General features: G+C 33.1%; 1 long non-coding RNA gene across 1 annotated transcript; it reads right to left on the bottom strand.

Moving 5' to 3' along the window:
* Positions 1-12535: 12535 nt before the first annotated feature.
* LOC149152630 (uncharacterized) lies at positions 12536-13173 on the bottom strand. The gene is made up of 2 exons (XR_016262651.1): positions 13045-13173; positions 12536-12872 (listed from the first exon to the last, which is right to left on the bottom strand). It is a non-coding gene; the product is annotated as an uncharacterized LOC149152630 (long non-coding RNA).
* Between the last annotated feature and the right edge of the window lie 829 nt (positions 13174-14002).

Raw genomic sequence — 14002 nt, forward strand, 5'->3', positions numbered from 1 at the left:
GCCCCTCGATGTGAGGTATATGCAGTGCATTCATGTACTTCTTTTGCTATGCATTGTGTTGCACAAATCGTTGTTTGATGTTTGATGTGGGATCTTGTTTCTTGTTTTCATGATTCCTGCTTGATGTGATGTGGAATCATCTGTGTGATGTACTTGTTGTCATGATTCATCATGTTTTATTTGAGATCCCTTTGTCGTTATGTTGATGGGATACTCATGTTGTTGCCATGTACGTTTGCATTGTGATCCATTTTATGCCATGTTGGTGGGATGCTCCTTATCATCATGCATGAGTTTGTGTCATATTGATAAGGGTCCTTTTTTGACTAAGAGTTCCTATAGCAGAACATCTCTTGGAGCCACTCCTGAATGAGGGCATTTTCCTTGTATGATAGCGACATCACCTCTTATGTACATCATCACTATTGACAACACTTAATGGATTGGCCTACACCATCTTGACTCTGGGGCCCGGAGATGTAGTCCCTCCTGGACAAACTACGTTATCAACGGCTTATTTTTTCATATATTGATGAATGTCGTGTTCCTCTTCTTTACAGCATGCAGATGTATTCATTCATGTTCTCTTAAAAATGTAATTTAACACATCATGAAAGTAAAAGGTCTTGGAAGGGTCCTTTGTCACACTCGAACCTGGATCATTTGAGGACAAATCTTTGTGTTGGCATGCCAGCTTCTTGGATTGACATGCACTCGTTCCTTTTAAACTAAGGGGATCCTTAGTACCTGCGTAAGTCTATGCTAGAGCTACTTCTCAACCTCAACTTTGGCTACGTGAATCTCCCTACAACTTTTTCCTCTTGTTTTAGGGCACGCTTGTGTTTCTCCTCCCAGTGTATAGGGTAGATGTTTTTGGCTAAAATCCACCCCCAAAAAAATCCAGATCACATACATCTAATATCTCTTGCTCTCAGCTAATAACACACTCCCCCTCACAGCTTTTATGGTTCCTTCCCTTTCCTTATTTCCTTGGCTCTCCCTATCATACCTGCACAACAGGTCGAGTCCCCTTTTTTTCACAATACTTACCACATTATAAAGGTGAAAGGTGATCGGGGTGTCACAATTACCCGAGTTTTGACACTCTTGGAAATTGAATATTATCTTATCAACAACATACTCCATCCAATTTTATATTTTCCTTGTCTTGGTAATATGGCTTATTGCTTCCAACGTGTTCAATTTGACGTTGGAAACCTCACCCACTAGAGTAAGGAAAAGATAAAAAAGTAATGCATTCACATTTGACTTGTGGATCCAATAATTGGCTAATAATTTGGCCATTAGAATTCTTGTCCACCATTCCTCCAATGAAACCTTGAATCCAGGGAGTCGAATCAATTACATTTGGAATATTTTCACCTGTATGTAGGATTTTAGTATGATATGAAGTGGTTTTTCCAACCATAGTGTGCCATTTTGGTATCAACTGATTATGAATTTGGTGGCTTCTTCTTCTAAGCATTGGAGGTCATCGACTAGGGGAGTGCTCAAAATATCTCGAATTTTGGCTAAGTGAAACATTTGGAAATTTATAGTCCATTTCTTATCCATTACTCCCCACTTCTTGAATTCCTCAAAATATTTTTTACCATGACTTTTCATCCATCTTTGCCTCTTGATATTGTGGAGTCAAACATCCAACTCCATCGCAGTATCTTGGTCAAACCAAGCTTTAGTTCTCAGCTCCAAATTGATCTCTTCATCCTAGAAAATGAACTCTCTTCTTCACCATTTTGAACTATTCTTGAAATTATTGACCTCTAAGGAACTCAAGCTATTCCAATTCAGCAATTGTTGGGTTGGGAAGATCTAGAAGCTTTGTTAATTCAAACTTAGAACTCAATGAGAATTTAGTAACAATGGGAGGTGAAATTGGCCTCTCTTATGAATTTATAGTTGTCAAATTAATTACTCCATTAACAAAACCATGGTCTGTCATCAAATACATCTTGTCACGTTATTTTTATTTTTCCATAACTCTCAACTCATGTGATGCACATGGCCATCTTACTTTTTGTGATTCTGCAGTCAATCCACTTTTTAAATTTGGTGATTCATCATAAGTTTTAATGTGATTTGATTTCATGATTAGTCCAAGTGTCCAAGTTGGATGTATCCATTGGGCTAATCCAACTTCTAAATTTCATTATTCTCTTTCTTTAGTGTCGAGTCAAATGCATTCATGTGGTAAGTCTAACTTTTGACTTGTAGTTTATCTTCTTTCTTCCTAGTCGATTCAGCTTCTTAAACTTGTTCTTTAAATAATATTCGTTGATATTTTCTTCTTTCATGATGTGATCAGTTTCAAATTGTATTTTCTTATGATTTGTTGCTTAAAATTTTCCTTAAGACTTGTCCCTACTCCATTGTACACTACACTTGTTCCTTTGATCATAAATTTTATTTATTAATAGTGCTCATTTTGTTGTCACAATTATTATTCTACTAACTTTATAATTGTTTGATACTAGTCATATTTATTTATTATTTGTAACAATTGAAATCAAACTAAAGAAAAATATAATACATCTAGTTGGTTAACTAGTTTGTCATAATGTGGTTTTCGACTAGCCCATGTTTCTAGTGCCTTAGAGAGTTTTTCACTATTAAGACGTCAATGTTCTCAAGTGATATAGATTTTTATTCGAGATCCATTTATAGTTGATTTGAAAATGTTCCCTTGAAGTGTCTTAAGTTGAACAGATCTTGAAGGATATATATCCTCAACCACAAAAGGGCCAATTCCATGCAATTTCCAATTTCGTTGGCTTTCCCTTTATTTGACTATCATATAATAATGCAAATTCTCCTACTTCTAAATTCTTTGTCTTGAATTTCATATCATGCCAAGCCTTCATTGATTCTTTCTCACTTGTTTTTGGTGTAACATGTAAATTTCATCCTCCTCTAGGCATTGTAGTGGATAGACTCATTATTTTTCGGTTATTATATGATTATAGTGAATTGGTACAACTACTGCTTCTCCATAGACTACTTTGAAAATTGTAAATACAACTGACTACTTATACATCATTCGATATTCCCACAAAATATTTAGGACTTTTTCATCCCAATCATCTTTGTCTAAGTTGCATATTTTAGTGATCCCTTTGTGTAATGTTTTGTTGAATGATTCTATCACATCATTTTCTTGTGGGTGGTAATCCATAGTTTTCTTATGCTCAATCATATTTTTTGTGGCGTTTTCTAGATTGTAGCATTAATAAAGTGTGTACCCCTATCACTAATCAAGGCGAGGAAATAGTTGAATATCATTAATATATTTTCATAGATGAACTTAGCCACTACTTCTTTCGTGCATGATTCAAATATTTATGCTTTTGCCCATTTTTTAAATACTCCATTGTTCTTATAATGTACTTTTCACCTATTTTTCAAGCTCTTTTGCATAATGGGTTGATGAAGTCGATCACCCAAATCTCAAAAGGAGAGTCAGGTTTACCAAGTGGAGCGGCATATTTTTTTTAGGAAATGGACGACCTATTCTTTGACACACATCACATCTCTAAACTTGTAGTTTGAAATCTCAAAATAGGGTCGGTCAGCATAATCCTGCTTGGATTATTTTCCTTACATTTGTGTCCCCTTGATAATGCCCACCAATGCATCCTTTATGTGCTTCTTTAATTATGGATTCCATTACATGTTTGAGTATGCACCTTCTAAGAACCTTGTCATTTCCCAGCTTATATAACAAGACATTTATGAAGGAAAATGGTGTTGCTTTAATTACTAGGGTCTTCTTCTTTTCTCACACAATCCATTAATTGTTTTCCCTGTGTGTAAAATTTTTGTAATTTTTAAAATTTTCACATGGATTTATTCTACTTTGAATAAATGAGAATCAAGTAAATCATCTCTAAAGTCTATCAGCTCCTCCCCCTTCTCCAGTCAGGATAGGTTGTTGGGCGTGACATTCTTTTTACAAGGTTGAACTATTACTTCAAATTCAAAATATTGAAATAGGAATAGCCACTAAAAAATATGACCTTGATAACCTAGTTTGTTGACAAGGTATCTCATAGCTTGATGGTTCGTGAAAAAGTTGAACGGATTTTCCAGGAGGTAGTGGTTGAATTTCTAGAGTGAAAAAAACATAGCGAGATATTTCCTTGCCATTGTCAAATAATTTTTCTCTGCTTTCTTGAGCTGTTGACTGGCATAGGCATTAGGGTGTTCTATGTAATAATTATTTAGGTGTGATAAAATAGCCCCAACAATGAAATTGGTTGCATCAACATGTACATGGAATTTTTTAAACTAGTCAGGGAACTTTAAAATGGGTGCTTCAACTAGTTTCCTTTTAAGTAATTGAAATGAATCATCAAATTATTTTGACCATATGTAAGGAAATGTTTTATTTAACAGTTCATCAATTGGGAATGTAATATCATAATAGTGTTGAATGAATTTTTTTTAATATACAATATTCCCCAAGAAGATCTTAATATGTTTTTGATTAATAGGGGGTTTAAAATCAAAGATCACTTTGATTTTTTCCATACCTACTTTGATCTCGTCCTTGGATACTACATGCCACAATAGTATTCTGATAGGAGTAGAAAAGATGCATTTTTAATATTTAAATACAATTAAATATGTCTATATCTTTCTCACATCAATCTTAGCCATTGAATATTATCTTTTAATAATGTGTGGATAGTCCAATCATCAATATATATTCCCATTTTCTTATAAATATACTCTTGAAATTCCTTAACTATTATTCTCAATAATACTGCAGGTGCATTTTTAATACCAAAGGGAATTACTCTATATGAAAAAGAGCCAAATTTGTGGAAAATGTGGTCTTTTCTTGGTCTTATTTTTCAATGGATACCTGAGTGTACCCTGAGAAACCATATGTGAAAGAATATCATTCATGACCCACTACTTATTTATGATTTAATTTTCAAACAACGTCAGGAGTGGATCAATTAATGTTAACGTATTCAATCTGTGAAATTCAATGTATATTCTCAGTTTAGGCATGTTGTGCTTTTTGGGATGCATAATCATAGGACTTTTCCATTCTAATTTCTCAATGGGATAAATGATTCTAGCCAATAACATTCCTTCTCTCTCTTTTTGTACAATCAATTTGTATTTATGAGTGAGTTTGTAAGGTCTTTCCTTGAATGGTTTTTCTCCTGGAATGAGTTCAATTTTAATTTCCCCCATTTCTTTGAAAAGTCTTTGGAGATGCTTGTAATCATGGGAAAATACATCTTTCCGCACTTTAAGTAAGTCGATGAATTATGTCATTTGTTTGTCTGGCCAATAATCTCCTATTTGGGCCATATTTGGTCAATCTTGGTTATATATATATATATATATATATATATATATATATATATAGACACACACACACACACACACACACATATATATATATCGACTTCTTTAATCTTTATCTCTGCGTCCATCTAGTTGGGGGCCTTCAATTCATCTATTCTTTGGTCTCCATATTTTCTCTCTTGATAAGCAGGTGGGAAGTCTAGCTTATCTAGTTTATAATTTTCTTCCTTTCTGACATTAAACATTATTTTTAATTTTTTTATATTTTTGGGATGTTCCTTCTTCCAACATAAACTTTGTCCTAGATTATGGATATTATCCATTTCTAGATGACTAGCTAAATTATGATCTAGAATGAATGATATATAATTACATACTGGAGTTGATGAGGAGTCAACTATTGTTTCTCCTTTTTCTTCATGTAAAGTAGAAGACTCACTTTAAAAAAATTATTTTATGTGGTGAGCTTCCTCAACTAGAGCTTGTTCTTTTGGTCAAAATTTGAAATCTTTAATAAAGTTGTTTTGTAACTCACTCCACTATAGTGATTGACCTCAAGCTTCATCTAGTTTATACCACTTGTAAGGAAATTTTTCCAGAGTGTTAGATAACATATGCAACCACACTCTTTCATCCATGTATCTAATTATTTTCCATTTAGATTCACAATTTTGAATATGCATGACAGGGTCTTTTCCATGTTTAAATAATTTGATATTTTCTTATGTTGACAATTTGCACTCTCCAAACCTTTATATAGAATAAGTTTTTCCCATAGTCCACATTTGAAGTCGTGAGGTGCGTATGTCCCATGACCGAGATGCTTGTCTAGTAAAATTATGGACTAAACTTTGCATTTTCCATTGTTCTTTGAAAGCTTTGGTTACTTAATGTACATGATTCATGAGAGAATCTCATTCTTTAAATATGAGTGAGGCATTGGAGTTTTTGCTTAAGTCGAAAGGCAATAGTGCTCGAGTTTCTTTAAGTTTCCTTTCTTTAATAATAGGTACTACTTTTATAGCATGGGAATGTTGAATATTTTTGGTCGACACAACTTCTATTGACCAACACTGTTTTTCCTTGGATCCGTAATTTTCAATTTTCCACTCATACAACTTGGTGTTTGAGTTTTGACTAATAGAAAGAGGGGAGCTTGAAAAAAAAATTCCAAAAGCATTGGGCTCCACATTATCTTTGTCCTCATGTTGAATTTGATACAACTTCTTCATTGTGGTGTCATCTTCCCAGGGTTCAACCCAAGGTTTTCCTTCACGAGGGTAGAGGTATTATAATGTTTTTCTTATTTCCTTTTAATTTAATTCTATCTTTTTCCATGGAAATTGTAACCTTCATTCTTTGGCCCTACGATATTTTGACATGAGTTGGGTAAGAAAGTATTCCATCGACTAAGTTCATGACTTCAAAATCGACGATGGTTGGAATCTCCATGACTGATGTTTTAACTTGTTTGACAATTTAAATTAGCTCAATAAATATCTGATATGCATGTTTGATATAGTTGTTTGTTTTTTTGAGAGTAGGCCTTCCTAAATTTATCCATTTTTCCCACTACAAGGAAAAGACCCTATAGCAAAAGATTTTATGGAAGCCCCTATAAAAATAGCCCAATTTTTTTTCTAGTGAAAGTCACTAGCAGATGGATGTTTTAGCGGATGTTTTTTAATGGTGCATTTATAATACACCATCGCATCGGTGCATTACTATATCTATATGCACCAGTGCTTAATAACATATGGTGCATTGTGGAAAAGTTATTTTTTATAAAAATAAAAAAATAACGGTGCACTAAGTACATAATTCACATTGGTGCGTATACTAGACAATAGCACCAGAAAAGGGTTAAATTTTAAAAAATTGATCGTAAAATCATTTTTCCCAATCCGGTGTTATACTCTCACAATGCTTCAATGCTAAACCCATATAAGAACACTGTGGTGCTTAAACAATACGATGCAACATTGTGTGGTTTTTAATATAAAAATACCGGTGTGTTGCTTATATTATATTCACTGATGTCATTAATTGGAATGAAGGTCTCAGTGCTTAACAGAAAATGGTATATCGTTGCAAGGTTATTTTTTATACAAATAAAACAATAGTATGCTACGTATATAAGGTGGATTGGTGTGTATACTATTCGATAACATCGAACAACAGTTAAATTTAAAAAAATGTTGGTCGTAAAATTTATTTTCACCATCACGGTCATATATTCACATAAAGCACTGGTTCTTTTAACTTTTACAAAAGCCACGGTGCACTGGGGGAAGTTTTTTATTTTAAAAACATAGGTACGCTACTCATATCATAAGCATCAGTGCCATTAATAGAACTTTACGTCCTGGTGCTTAACAGACAATGGTGCATTGTTTAAAGGTTATTTTTTAAAAAATAAAAAATACTAATGCACTAAGTAACTTTTGATCACTGGTGTGTATACTACTTGATAGCACTAGAATAGTGTAAATTTTAAAAATCGTTAGTCGTAAAATTCATTTTCACCATTATGGTGCTATACTCCCACAAAGCCCTAGTGCTTTGACCTTTTCTGAACACCCGAGTGCATAAACAACATGGTACATCATTGCAAGATTTTTAATTTAAAAATAGTGATATACTAAGTGAAACTAGACCCCTAGCGCTTATACTACTCGATATCACCATACAAAGGTTAATTTAAAAAAAAAATCGGTTACAAAATTCATTTTTATCATTTCACTACTATACTCCCATGATGAACCGGTGCTATTTTTGTTTTGAGGTGCTTAAATAGCATGGTGCACTATGATAGGGTTTTTAATTTAAAAAAATCATGGTGCGCTTCAGAAATAATCCACACTGGTGCATTGCTACTCAAGCACTCCAGAACAGGTTTACAAAAAACAAATTACCAGCAATAAAATTCAATTTTACCATTTGTATTTTCATAGATCTCTCAAGCACCGATGCTACTTTTAATTCCTCTATGAAGCGCCCTGCCATTAGTGCTTTCCTTTCTTACCATACTTCCATCTGTTGCTCACTACGTGCCTTTCGATTTTTTTCGAATGGTGGTCAAATTTATTTTTTCATTTACATGGTAACCATGCCTCCTTGACAAGCAAATGTCCTAGTAATGTCTATGTTTCTCGCAAACTTTAATTTTTAGCAGAGTAGAGTTGAAAATTAGGTAAAAAAATTCATTAGAGAAATTTTGAGGTCTAAAATGTGCCTAAAAAATGTACAATCAAAATCAACTTTATAAAAACTAGTAGGATTCAATATGATGATATCAACCATGGGGGATGATTCACCATTTTTGGAGTAAAAAAATAAAAAGATTAAAAAATAAATTATTTTTTCAACTCGTATTTTCAACGCATCTCCCTATGGTTTTACCCAAATTTTGAGATAGAGCACTCTTTGGATGCATAATTTAATTCCTCATCCAAGGAGTACCCATGTTGCATACTTTCGGTGGACCCTAGTACACAAAAAATGAAAAATACATGAAAAAAATGATTGCAATCACGTTTTTCATGTATTTCTCACTTTTCGTGTAGCAGGGTCCACCGAAAGTATGCGACATGGTTACTCTTTGGATGAGGAATTGAATTATGCATCCAGCGATTTCTCTTGATCGAAATTTGAGTAAAATCACAAGAAAATAAGTTGAAAATATGAATTGATGATTTAATATAATCTTATTTTATTACTTCCAATATTATTTTATAATATTCCATAGGAGACCCATTTTAAACATCAAAATTTCTCACATTGTATTTGTTTTTTTTTCTCATGGTGAGTTCAAGAGTTCCAACTCGCATCGTTCGTAGTGCACCATGTAAATTTATAGGGTGCACCACAAATCAATGCGTAACGTTAACGCACTGCAATTTTTTAATATTATTTATTGCGTTTGGTAAATGGAAATTCACTGAGACATGAATTTCCATTATGCACCACTTTAAAAAATTTAATTTTTATGGCAGTGTGTCTAGTAAAAGTAACTTCCCGATGTGTTTAATTTTACCAAATGCACCGCATAATATTAAAAAATCATAGCTCGGTGTGTTTGGTAACCTAAACATTTCGGTGCGGTGCATCGACATCAAATTAATGCATCAATGTGAAATTTTATGTCGGCACACCATATTGTAAAACACAAATAACTAATGTTATTTATGTATGAAAATCGAAAGTGGTGTGTCAATTCATTGTATGCACCATTTTCGGTGCATTCCAATTTTTTTAGCCCACATTGTCTAATGTGTTCCTGTTATTTTGGAGCACCAAGGTTGAATTGATTTTTTAATTGAAAGTTATATGTCCATATTTATAAACACATTTTTCATTTAATAAAAAAAAAAAGTTAAGTTTTATGTATTAGGCTGATGTATATTATATGTAAAATCATACAAAGATATCAAAGGAGAGAGGAGCAACAACAGCAAGAGAAAAGAGTTGAATAGTAAAATATGGTATGAAAGTGGGAGGCATGATAGAGGGTGAGGGAGTGAGGGATTTTTACCCTCACCATATTACAGAAAAAGCCCAAGGCCTCTTGATAAATGTAGGCCTCCTTAAGTTCTATGAGGAGGGTACATCCTTGAAAGGTAACTCCAGGTTGTTGGTACAACTGATCCATTAGTGGGATTTCCACCGACAAGCTTTATGTGTCAGTCCTAACATGTGGCATGAGCCTACTGAGGAGGAAATTTATTTTATCACTGACCTTTCTACTAGAGGAGAGGATTTTCCCCAGTTCCTTGATGTCCCCAATTGTGTTGCAGTAAAGAGTCATCTTATATACTCTCAAAGATACATTGCGGATCATGTAATTTCTCCAATGAATTTTCCGATGTCTAGTGGACAGCTACAGATCGCTTCTTTTGGTGCAGAGGAGTTTAGGTGTCTGTCACTATTAGTGAATACCATTTCACACTCTACTCGTGTTGGGAAGTGCATTAGTATCCCTCTTTTCTTTATGTTGATTATTTGGTGCAGAGGCCACGATGTATCAAATGGTCTACCACTTTTTTGCGACAACTTTTGTATAGATTCAGATAGATGTTTTGTTGTGACACATGGGAGGGAAAACTTTCCTTTTGCTTTAGAGTTGTTTTGTTTATTTTTCGAGAGGTTTCTAGAGATGATGCCTACTTTTGATCATTGCCCTCCTAAGTTGATTTATGAGGTGTGGATGCACATGTTGGGTGAGATGATTCCCAAGAGGGAGCAGTCAGAGTAACCATCCAGAATTTTTGTCAATGCACTAGGCTATTGGCCAGTGAGGTCGAACACATGTTCATCTTGTTGTCATTTCCTTATCACTACAACAAAACCAGCGATTTGCGCCAGATTTTACTGCATTTTTTTTGTAATTGTGATGAGCAACCTGGCGCTAAATCTGGCTCTATTGTACAATTTTTAAAGAGTCCTTTTTTGCACCTGATTTTGCATCCTTTTTCATCCTAGATTTTGCATCATTTTTTACACCAAACTATGCATCATTTTTTGCGTCAAATTTTGAACCAAGATTTGCATCTTATTTTATGACAGGTTTTACTTCTAGTTTTGTGTCATTTTTTGCATCTATTTTTCATTCTCTTTTGCTTCCTATTTTGTGTCATTCTTTGCTTCCATTTTTGCACCATCATTTGCATCAAGTTTACACTGTATTTTGAATCCAATTTAACGTCTTTTTATGCATCCATTTTGTGTCAGTTTTTGCATCTAGTCTTACGCCAGGTTTTGTATCTAGTCTTACACTAGTTTTTGCTTCTATTTTTGCACCAGCTTTGGTGCCTATCTTTGCACCATGTGTTGAATTTGATTTAGCACCAAATTTTGCATCCATTTTTGTGCCCATTTTTGCATCTTTTTTTGGACCATTTTTTACATCCACATTTACGTTTGATTTGTCTCCATTTTTCCCATCTCATTTTGCACCATATTTTGCGTCATTTGTTTCATCCAATTTTGCATCATTTTTAACACCATCTCTTGCATCTAATGTTACATCATTTTGAGCATCCAAATTTGCATTTATATTTGCATCTTATGTTGAGTCATGTGTTGTGTCCACCTTTGCATCTTATTTTGTGTCTAATGGTACATTCAATTTAGAGCCATTTTTTACGTCTACTTTTGTATTTGTTTTTGCACCAAGTTTTGCATCTAATTTTAAGCTATTTTATGCCCCTTTTTGCACCATTTTTTTGTGTCTACTTGTGTCCAATGTTGCACCATTATTTACACCGAATTTTTCATCCAATTTTGCATTTTTTTGGTGTCTAGTTTTACATCGTTTTCACCATCCAAATTTGCATCTTTTTTTGCCTCATTTTGTGTCCACATTTGCATATAATTTTGTGTCTGAGTTCGAGCCTAAATTTGCATGTGATTAGGAATCATTTTTTACATCCAATATGGCATCCTTGGTTTCACCTTTTTTCAGCCCCATTTTGCATCTTGTTTTATGTCTTTTCTTACATCTTTTTTTTTTTCCTTTTTTGCACCCAAGTTTGCATCCCAAATTTACACCATTATTTGCATCATCATTTGGCATATTAATTTGTAACGTTTTTTTCTTCTTTTTAACGCTCAACTTTGCATCTTATTTTACATCTAGTTGTTGTCTTTTTTTGCATCTAATTTGGTGCCCATTTATGTGTCCTTGTTTTTGCCCAATTTGATATCCTTTTGTATGCCATGTTTTGTTCCCTTCTTTGTGTCAACTATTGCACAATTTTTCACTTCTAATTTAAAACACTTTGTATGTCAATTGTTTGCATTTTGTATTAATTCCTAGTTTAACACCCAATTTTACTTTCAATTTTGCATCCATGGTTACATCCGCATTTCACTTCTTATATAGAGTATATTTTTCTTTACATATATGACCCCCTTTATAGATTCATAGTGAAATATATGATAGTTTCTAAATATCATTAAAGCAGATATCACAATTCAAAATCATTTGTAAATAAATTTAAGAGAAATTGACAACATCCATCCAAAAAAATAACAATGTGTCATTAACAATTTTCAAAACATGTATAAAATAGCAACATAATACTAATAAAATTAGTATTATTTTTAATCAAAACAAGTAAAATTCAAATATGATTAACAAATCAAAATATTTCATGAATATCGTTATTCTACGATAAATTAACAACATACATAAATCAAACTCATCGTATGATTACAAAATCAAAATGTCTCATTGATATAGGGTAAATTCACAACACCCATCTAAACATAACAATGTCATTCTACACAATAATTTCTTCATAAAAAACAATGCATGTGCATGCCTAGCTACCACCACCAAGATCATCCTCATGATCATCTTGACCATCCTCATTACTCTGATCCACATCATCACCAACACCGCAACTATCATCATCATCTCCTCCTTCACCACGATCATCCTCATCCTCATCCTCATCCTCATCATCTCCTGATATATGTTGAACATAATTTGGATCATCGTCTTGGCAATCATTACCTATAGCATTCTGACAAAAAAAATCAATATTACATGTTAGTATTAATTACAAAACACAACACATGTTTTTGTTATACAATGTTAACCATAAAATGAGGTAAGATATAATATCTAATAGTACTAAAAAATAAAATGAAAATATGGTTTAAAAGTATATTGGAAATCCAACTAAGATTACATACCATAGAGTCCATCCAAACAACAAATTCAACCCATCTCTTTTGCTGCAGCACCTCCTTTTACAAATGATTTGGAGGTCTTCCATATTTTAGTTCCTATCAATCAGTAAATAGGGAGAAATTAGATAACAATGACTTTCTTCTAGTACAAAATTTATTAAAAAAATATCACATGTTTAATATACTTACAAATGTTGTTATCAGTGCTTTTAAACCTTTCTGGCCACTACAATGACTGACTTTTGTCTTGGTTAACCTCGCCTTGGATGCCTTGTCCTTAAACATAAACCAATTCAATTTATTTTCACACAAATACATGTCTAAGATACTTATAAGTATTAATACATTCTAAATAATGTTTAATGAAAAATTCAATACCTGAATTCTCTCATTGCTGGCTTTTCTTTGTGCATCCAACTTCTCATATGATTTTACAAGTTCTTTCCATACTTTAAAAGGTATGTCAATAGGTCTTTGTTTCAGTCTTTGATCTTGAGGCATTTTTTTAATTTTTCTTGTTTGGTTAAAAATTTTGGTTAAAAAATACCGAACAAGTAATTCACATCAATGGCATGGGGACTCTATGGATATGTGTAAAAAAATGGATATAAAGAAGACATCCAAAAAACTTATGAGCTCTCCCTTTGATGGTCACTTGGGGCATATGGCTGGAAAGGAACAACTCCATTTTCGAAAATCAAGGACAATCCTCTCTCAAAGTCCTTCCTAATATTTGCTCCAAATGTCTTAAAATGAAAAACAAAATTCAAACGTCATCCTTAAACATCTCCCTTAAATATAACGTTGGACCATAAATTCTTCACTTTTATTGTTATCGGCTCTGGAATGATTTTTCTATATGCAATTATATAATGAAATATGTGTGCACTAATGAAAAAACATTGAGTTTCATTTTTCATAATCACAAACAATGAAACAAGAATCACACGTAACTAGCATC

Source organism: Pinus tabuliformis, chromosome 9 (genome assembly GCF_031772625.1).
Source record: "Pinus tabuliformis cultivar Carrire ecotype Pingquan chromosome 9, CPIR1, whole genome shotgun sequence".
NCBI lineage: Eukaryota > Viridiplantae > Streptophyta > Pinopsida > Pinales > Pinaceae > Pinus > Pinus tabuliformis.